We start from the raw sequence: 9,323 nt of genomic DNA, 5'->3' as shown, positions 1-9,323 counted from the left end.
CGCACCGCCGCACACCTTCAGAACACCAAATCGAAAAAGATCTGGACTTCTGCACACCCTAAAAACTTTGCATAATATGTGTTTGGCTTCAGGGATAATGAAGCTAAACGTAAGAACTTTTGTTTTATTATTAATCCACTTGAATTTTTGTAAGTATGGCAGTTTTTTTGTGATATAAAACTATTTAAAATGTCAATGTAGGAACCTGTCTCTGCAACTACTGATTATGATCCTACTATTGACAGCCTAGGCATAACTCCGTCAAAACATTATAAGGTTGATACCATAGGCAAAGCTAATGCCTGGCGAGGACGGGAGGCTGTCCGGGCTCTTCCTTCCACTATCTCGGTGGAAGAAGCGATTGTGGTTTGGTTTCTTCTCCATCTAACTCCATTCTTGAAAGCTGCTACCGCTGAATTCACCATCGCCAAGTAGAAGATCCTATCGGTTACAATCTTCTTTCTTCTATATTCATTGATTACTGTTGTGTGATTGTTGTTCAATTCTGGTTTGTCAATCAGTACCAAATTTTCTAACATATTTACTGTTTCGTACTTGCATGTCAAGTGTTCGATAGAATAACTGAACTAAGTTCTTTTGTTTATCTGTCTTGAAATATTTTTTGATTGAACTAAGTTCATACATTATTGTATTATAAGGCTTGACATTGTTGCAAAATGTCGTGGTGTTGTTATTGCGAAGCGTCGCTGTGTTGTTGTTGTGAAGCGGTTTTGAAATTATTGTGTCGTATGGTGAGATGATAAGAGGCTGAAAGTGTTTGAGGTGGATGCTTTGTTGTTGTTGCAGCAGATTACGTGGTTGTTTTAGAATGTTTTCATGGTGGATTTCACACGGTGTTACGTAGTTGGTTCATAGTAATGTGGTTTTGATGTTGTCGTGGAATGGTCATGCTCATGGTGTTGTTCTTTAATGGTGGAAGAAGATTAACAATGGTGAGAAAAAGGTTTGTATGGAGGATATGGTTATGTCTGTGGTGGCGATGGCAACGTACCCGGCTTTGAGGTCAATTTTTGTGGGGCCTTTTGAGTGTATGGTGTAACCGTGAGATATTTGGTGAAGAACTGAGGAAACTGACGAATCTGGTTATTCTAACGGTGAAATGGAAAACATGAAGCTTATGTTGTGGTTGTTAACTTTTGCGGTTTGGATGTGAAATGCCGGTTTCGACACTAGTCATGTTTGTTGCTGCTAGGTGAGTATGAAAAGTGGTAGCATGTTTTTTTCAAGAAGAGTCAATTGTGTAGGGTGAAGTGTAAGTATGGAAAAGTTTGTTCATTATGTTGATGAAGAGAGAAGAATAAGATGCTTACGAACTTGTTATTGGTCGTTTTTTGTGAAAATGAGGAGAGAAAGTTTGTTCATTATATTGCACTTTCCTAATCGTTTCTATCATTGTCATGGGCTAATATTAATCATGCCTTTGTTTTTCCTTTCCATTTTACTAATAATGTATCAAATGAGGGTGAGCTACAATGAATCTGATATAATGTCTGATTAATTTGTACAACTGTCTCAAAGTTATGGGTGCGAAGATTCTATTTGATGACTATTTATATATTATATACAATAAATTTGCGGTATGAAAGATCTTAAAAAGGAAAAATAATATTTCTTTTTACTAATGGATTTTCTAAAAGTTTATCGTCCACCAAGCTTATGAAAGATCTTAAAAAGGAAAAATAATGTTTCTTTTTACTAATGGCTTTTCTAAAAGTTTTCAGTTATGTCCTAGTATGGTGATAATATTTGAACTCTGGTATCAGTTTTTTGGTATGTAACTTTATAACTATCCATTAGTGCTTTAGCATGAACATCATAGTTAAGTGCATGAATTTTGGATTATTATAGACAAATTGTGTCTTTTTTTTGTTTTTTTGAGCAAATAATGAATTTATATATCCAAAAAACAGTATAGTACATAGAGAATATAATTAAATGACTACTTAGAGAGTATTAGGGGTGGAAGGGCAGAGGCCTTTGGTGTCCTTTCCACTCTAGAATGAGTAGCTCACACTCACAATGAAAAGACAATATGCTTTTCTCTCGTGTCTTTATTTGATTTAGGGTTCCCTATTCTAGTGTCCTAGGCGTAGAGGAACCACACCACTCCATCCCGAACTTGGTGTTTAAACTCTACTACGGTGACGATACTGTAGGGGAGGCCCTGCGGAAAAATAACTTGCAAAACTTTTAGCACCACATGAGGCAAGTGAAGAATGTTTTTCGTTGAGATCCTTAATCCAACATATACAAAATACTTGCGGTTGGTCTTTTGGAAAAACACATACATCGACCATGTATGAAGATAATATTGCATGCATCACTCAAAAGTTCTTTTTCAAAAGTTCTTTTTCACTCACGATTTCTAGAAGAATGGTGATATAAACATCCAACAAATTTGATTAATCCTTCCAGCTGAGAAGGAGAAATGAATTAATCTTAAAAGATATTGTACTCCTTTTCCTTCACTAGATTTTTGCCATTGAGTTTTTTCTAGTAAGGTTTTAACGAGCATATCCTAAACGAACATCCAATGGAAAGAATTATGAATATTAGATGTGATTCTCTCCCAAATAATTTTCTTCGGTATTTGTAATAAGTTGTATTGATTAGTATCGAGGTAGTTCCCTCACTAAGAATGTTGTACTCTTTTTTCTTCACTAGGATTTTTTCCAGTGAATTTTTCAAATAAAGTTTTAACGAGACAGATTCTTAATGGACATCCAAGGGAAAGTGTTATAAATGACATGATTATGAATGTCCATCAATTAGGAGATCTCACATTTATTTTCTATTTATTACATATGTCTTATCAATTAGGAGATCTCACATTGATTTTCTATTTATTACATATCTCTACTCTTATATTATATTGCTTGTGTTAATTTATAACAAAACTGCTCATTTAAATTTAATTGTCTTTAATAAAATTTGTCTATTTATTAAAAGAGAAAATTGGATGTTGAAAGCAATATGACACGTACATTTATGATCAATTATTTTAATTTCTTTTAAGTTGTTTTTTAAAATTATATTTATTATTAAAAATATATCTCACAAAACGATGTACTGTTATTTCGTGCATTTCAGTGGCGAACATCTAGTATAGTTAATTTTCCTTAAAATAATGGCCTTTGTAATTTTTCTTAGAACTTTTTCATTTGTCAACGTGAATTATTTATTGAACGAACAATGGAATGAGTTACAAAAACTAAATAGAATGTGAGAGATCATGTAACAAAAATTCCTATTTGGACCTCCAGGTAACCAACCGTTAAGTGATTTTAACCTAAATAAATAGAATGTGAGAGAACATGTAATAAAATTCTCCTATTATTTCTCACCGTTTAACTCTCCCTCTCTCTCTCTTATTGTTAGCTCTTTCAAATGTTTTGAGAAATATGCGGTGTTGAACAAGAAATTATGGCTTTATTCTAGCATAGCGCATACTTGTTCAAAGCCCTAGCCTAACAGGATATATAAATTGACCACTTCCCCTACTTCTATTCTAGATTTCAAATTTTTCATATTTCAATTAACCATGTTATTTGGTAGAGAATACAAAATGATGCTTTTTCTTTCAATTGATTTTTGCTTTTTCTTTGTTGCAATTTATTAAAAACCATCCAATTTATTGTTTATGGTTTTTGTATTTCCTTTGCTGTGTATGTGAATTTTCATTGACACAAAGAAAGAAGAACAACAGTATCGAAATTGAAGAGAGTGGTGTTCGTTGATATAAAGAAATAAGGAACGACGACATTGTGCAAGTATTGCCATATTTTCAGACCATAAGAATGCAAGCTAATGTAAATAGTTATAAAAGTTTTCTATGTACGTTGCAGTTGTGTAGATTTTGTAGATTTTGTTTTTAATAAATCTTTTCTGACTACTTAATTTAACCAAAGTTGACATTATTATCCAACTAATTGCACTTTTCTAAGTTTTCTGTCACCAATCTAGTCTGCAATTGAAAAAAATAGAAAAAACTTTCGTAAGTCTATTTTTTTGTTGCGGAGTAGATGAGTTGACAGAACACTTAGAAAGTAAGTTAGATGAATAATGACAGTGACATTGGTTTTATAAGTAGACATAAATTAATCTAGAAATCGAAATTGACACAACAAAATAGTCTAGAAATCAATAATATGAGTGTTCACTATTAACATAAGAAACATTTGAGTATCAAATTTAATTTAAGAAAATATTAATGTGAGTTTCAAAAAAATTTAAATATTAATTAATTTTATCTATCAATTTCATGCACCCTTCTGTCAATAAATGCTACACGCCACAATGTTAAAAATAGAAACAATTATACATATTATATAGTCAAATTATTTGGTTATCTATCAATTTCTTCTAGTGTCAGACTAGGAATTTTCATATGGTAGTTATTTACTTTAAATTCTATATATATTATGCATGCAGGTGCTTCTAATTTTGGTTGGCTTTGTGTGATTGATGCAATCAGTTTGATGCTTAGAGGCAATAAAAATGAGTTCACATGATGACTGTTTCCATATAGTAGGCACGATTCGTAGGTGGAAGAGGGGGTGATGGGCAATAAAAAAGGAATTATTATTATTTATTATTAAAAAAAATATTTCCAAAACTATACCAACCGAAAAATAAGTAAGTGAAAAAGAAATCTTATATATAAAAGTTGTTAAGTCATTTAATTAATTTAACTAACTTTTGTTGCAAAAGTTAAATGTAGTATATATATATATATATATATATATATATATATATATATATATATATATATATATATATATATATATATATATATATATATATATATATATATATATATATATATATATATATATATATATATATATATATATATATATATATATATATATATATATATATATCATTTGACACCGGTATTATTAATCTAAAGGTTAAGATACACCCACTTATAACTAACACATGAGTTTTTTAAGAAAATATATTTTAACCTTTGAATTGTTAAAAATAAAGGGGTAGGATTTGGTGATTTGGTGTCAAAATTAATATTTTGATACCAGTGTCAAATGATCTCCTCCCTATATATATATATATATATATATATATATATATATATAAATAAATATATATATATATATATATATATATATATATATATTTATTGTGTTTGTAGTCCTTTTAAATACTTCAAATTTCGTTTTTAATCCCTCAAAATATTTTCTTGAAAAAATGGTCTTCCAAAAATCGACATTCCAAATGAGGTATGTGAGGAATGTGTGCAGGCGAAGCAGCACAAGAATAGCTTCAACAAGGATGCAAGAAGTAAGTCGAAGGCTATTCTCGAAATCATATACTCTAATGTATGTGGTCCTATCCAAGTGGATTCGAATGGAGGTAACAAATACTTTGTTACATTCATAGATGATTTCAATCGAAAATTATGGACTTATCTGATTAAGAAGAAAAGTGAAGTGATTGAGGTAATTGTCAAGTTTAAATTGATGGTCGAAAGACAAAATGGTCGAAAGCTCAAAGTTTTGAGAATTGTTGGTGGTGCAGAATATGTGTCGAAAGACTTCGACATGTTATGTGAGAAAGAAGGAATTGTGCATGAGATGGTGCCACCCTACACTCCACAATAGAATGGAACTCCAGATAGAAAGAATCGAACCATCAAGAATATGGTGAGAAGTATGTCGAAAGGCAGGAATTTACCTTAAGAGTTTTAGGGTAAACAATGTCGACCGCAACATATATTTTGAACGAATGTTTGACGAAGAACCTAGAAGGAATTACTCCATAAGAATGTTGGTCTAGTTTGAAGCCTAGCTTGAGTCATTTGAAGGTATTTGGATCTATAGAACATAGCACTACAACATTTTTGACTTTAGGCAACGAAAGTATAGACAGCGGCTGAAAAAGCGTAGCCTAAAATTGTATAGGCCGCGGTTTTTACACGTTGACATATTTTGATGAAAACTGTCGCCTAACCAGTCACGACTACGGTTTTAAAAATGTGGATATTATAGAACCGTAGCTAATTCACTTTAACCTACGGTTTTGATCAGCGGTCATTTCTTATCTAGAAAACAACAGGTTCAAAGCGTGGCCTAAACTTTCTGCCACGCTTTTAGAATGTGGGTATTACTAGTAGTTTTTTCACTTAATTTTTGTTGTTATATATTTATTTGGACAATACTGGGTTCGAACCCCTATCCGAGTCCCTAACGCTTTTTTATAGTTTTTAGTCCTAAAGCGTGTCTTTTGTTTTTTATTATTAAATTTAAACGATTTTAAATTTTAAATATGCTTTTTAAAAAATAATGGCATTCTAAAGCTCAAACCGGGGAATTTAGGTATGCACATGGATTATATACGTGCAACCATCATGTGTGGATGAGATTTTATCCCTGTAATAATTTATATTTAACTGTATAGTATAAGTATATTTATAAAACTTATTTGTAGATTTTCATCCTTATAATACTTTCAATAGTTTAGTATAGTTGTTCCATATTTTGTGGGTTTGTTATAAGGGATTGATTAATTTTATATTAAAAGCTTAATGTTAGTTTTTATTTTAAAAGAGAAATTTCAAATAAAAAAATTATTTTAATATATACCACACAATTTTAAATGTAGATATTGTTGAAATAAATTTTAAACTTTAAAATTATTATTTTAATTTAAATAAAATGAATTATCAAAAGTTTATTTAATTAAAAAAATGAAAAAAGAAAAAATGTTTAGTGTTTGTTCTTTTATTTTACTATACATAAAATTGGTGTATATTAGATTAGGTTTATATAATTTGTATGTATTGTTTATATTAAGCTTAAAGAAAACTAAAATATTTAATTATTGAAGAATCAATTTCATAATGATTAAAATAAAAATGCAAAACTGCAAAAATCATGTACAGTATTGTTTCAGCCACTAATTCCAAACCCCAGATCTAAACCTAAAAACAAAATAAACTTTGTCATGTATCGTCTCTTTCACTACAGATCTCGTTAATCCCCTCCAACCCTATCGTCTTCGCCCTCGCCCACCATCTCTCCCGCAACCCAACACCGGTAATCGCTCCTTCCTTCACGTCACTAAGGTTACATTAATTTCACTAATTCTATGGATGTTTGGTTTTTTTTCGTCTTTTAAACTAGTATTTTTTTAAATTCAAACTCAATGCTTCGTGTGAATAAGATTATGGTTAATTAAAAAGTTTTGATTTGTGCTTGTTTTGTTTATTCAGTGACATTAGATGTGTTAATGGAAAACGATGTTGAATGTAAGGGTTAAAACCTTGGAAACTCTTGGAGTGAGATTGATGAAGTTAGTTGGAGTATAAAACTTTCAATTTATTATTATGTAGGTTGTTTTATAATTTTTACTAACTGATTCACTTTTCATCTGAATTTGTTTTCAATAGTTAACTTTAGAGGATTATTTCTTTTAATTTTTTTCCTCCTTTTCATTTTTCTATTTCCAGGATGGTAGTAGTATATTTATTTTTGTAAAGATTTCTCTATGGTAATTAGGGGTGGAAATAGGCCAGGCCGATAACAGGGGCCTACAGGCTAGCCTATATAGGCTCAGGCCAGGCCACACATTATTTTTAAATAGAAAAGGCCTAGGCTTTTTTATAAGCCTATTTAGTTAAAAAGGCTAGGCCTTAGGCCCTAAAAGAAGCCTTTTAAGCCTACCAGGCCGGCCTATTTAAATAAATATGAATACTTTTTTAATATCATTATATTATGTTTTATACATTGAATTAAAATACATAAATAAAATTTGGTTATCTTGAAGAACTTGTAAAAATAAGATGAAAACATCTTATCAACATTGTTTTCATAAGTTCTCTAGTCTTTGTAAAAATTATGCTAAGAGGTAAGTTAAAATAAGTCAATGCAAACAAATTTTTAGTTTCTTGATCTTTTAGTTAGTTAGTCTATTTAAAAATTATTTTAATTGCAAATATACATATGTCTAAAACAAATAGGCTTTTATATAGGCTAACAGGCTAACCAGGCCTCGAAAAGGCCAGACTCAGGCCTAAAAAATAAGCCTACGACAGGCCACAGGCCATGCTTAGGCTTCAGTTTTTTTGACAGGCCAGGCTTAGGCTTGGCAAAGCCTATCTCGGCCCAGCCTATTTCCACCCCTAATGGTAATAAGATATTCGTCTTTTATTCACTATGGTAACCATTATATATTTCTCTGTTTTCTCTCTAGATGCCCTGTTTTCTCTCCATGGCGATTAGAGGCTATTGGTACTTTATCGGTGACGAGCTTAGTTGGGTGATTTCTCATATGTTAGTTTGTTGAAAAAGGTATGTGTCTTTTAAATTTGACAGAATATAAATGCCACTGCTAGAAAAATTTTTTTATTTCTTGAGACTCACTATGAAATATGTCATAGTTTGTGAAACTCAGTCTTAGTTCAAGTTCACAAACAATATGCATTATATTGATGGAAATCAACACCTGTGATTGATAGAAAATGTCTAATGTATGAGTTGGATCTAGTTTTAATGATTGAAAGTGTTTATGTGTATTTTCTTTTTTATCTATTTCTCTATAACACTCTTACTGATTGAAATTTCTTTCAGGGAATGACAATAATCAATTTCTTTGACATATGCATTATTATGAGATAAAGAAGACAGAGTCTCAAGCTTTGTGTTATAGAAAGTCTTATTCATTTTATACTTAGAGTGTGCTACTAATTTTTATACTAGGTAAATGGTCACTTTGGTTTAAATTTAACTCAGGAAGATATCAAGACATTCATATTCATATTCACATGTGATTTATTAGGTTTGGAGTAACATTTTATGATATTTTCTTCTATATAGTCTATGGATCGTTGGACTTTTACGTTTAAAGATATTATGTTCTTTTTCTTTGAGATATATTTGAGGTAATATTTATGCTTATATTGATTAACATTTTGCATTAGGGAAGCTTCACGAGAGTTGAAAAATATGTCAAACGAAGTGTCATACCCCAATTTTTGACCTAAGATACCACCTCATATCATTTGCATATGCATCATTTGCATCTCTAACAAATTGCATAGCTTGTGTTTGCTACTTGTGACTCAGCAGGATTTGATCAGGAAATCACTCATCAGTACAAGTAACAATCAACTAGGGTTTTGTTCTCCCTTCATCTCAAATGAATCATCTTCATCAACAATCAACATTTGGTCCTCAGAGATTCACTTCAACAAGCTCAACAGCTTTGAATCGACTGAATTAGGGTTTTGCCTGAAGATAGCATACTCCTGACTTTTGCTCAGAATTTGACCTAATGGCTTGGGA

At 30.9% G+C, this 9,323-nt stretch overlaps 1 long non-coding RNA gene across 3 annotated transcripts; it reads left to right on the top strand.

The window, feature by feature from the left end:
- The first annotated feature begins 6,938 nt into the window (after positions 1–6,938).
- Positions 6,939–9,121, top strand: LOC131628282 (uncharacterized). Of its 3 annotated transcripts, XR_009291728.1 has the most exons (4): positions 6,939–7,105; positions 7,253–7,368; positions 8,233–8,330; positions 8,610–9,121. It is a non-coding gene; the product is annotated as an uncharacterized LOC131628282 (long non-coding RNA). The 3 variants fall into 3 exon arrangements; XR_009291727.1 differs by having other exon boundaries at positions 8,233–9,121; XR_009291729.1 differs by having other exon boundaries at positions 6,958–7,076; positions 8,233–9,121.
- Positions 9,122–9,323: the final 202 nt, after the last annotated feature.

Source organism: Vicia villosa, unplaced genomic scaffold, assembly GCF_029867415.1.
Source record: "Vicia villosa cultivar HV-30 ecotype Madison, WI unplaced genomic scaffold, Vvil1.0 ctg.000441F_1_1, whole genome shotgun sequence".
In the NCBI taxonomy this organism is placed as follows: Eukaryota; Viridiplantae; Streptophyta; class Magnoliopsida; order Fabales; family Fabaceae; genus Vicia; species Vicia villosa.
The sequence above is the reverse complement of the archived record's forward strand: the minus strand, read 5'-3'. Positions and strand labels throughout refer to the sequence as shown.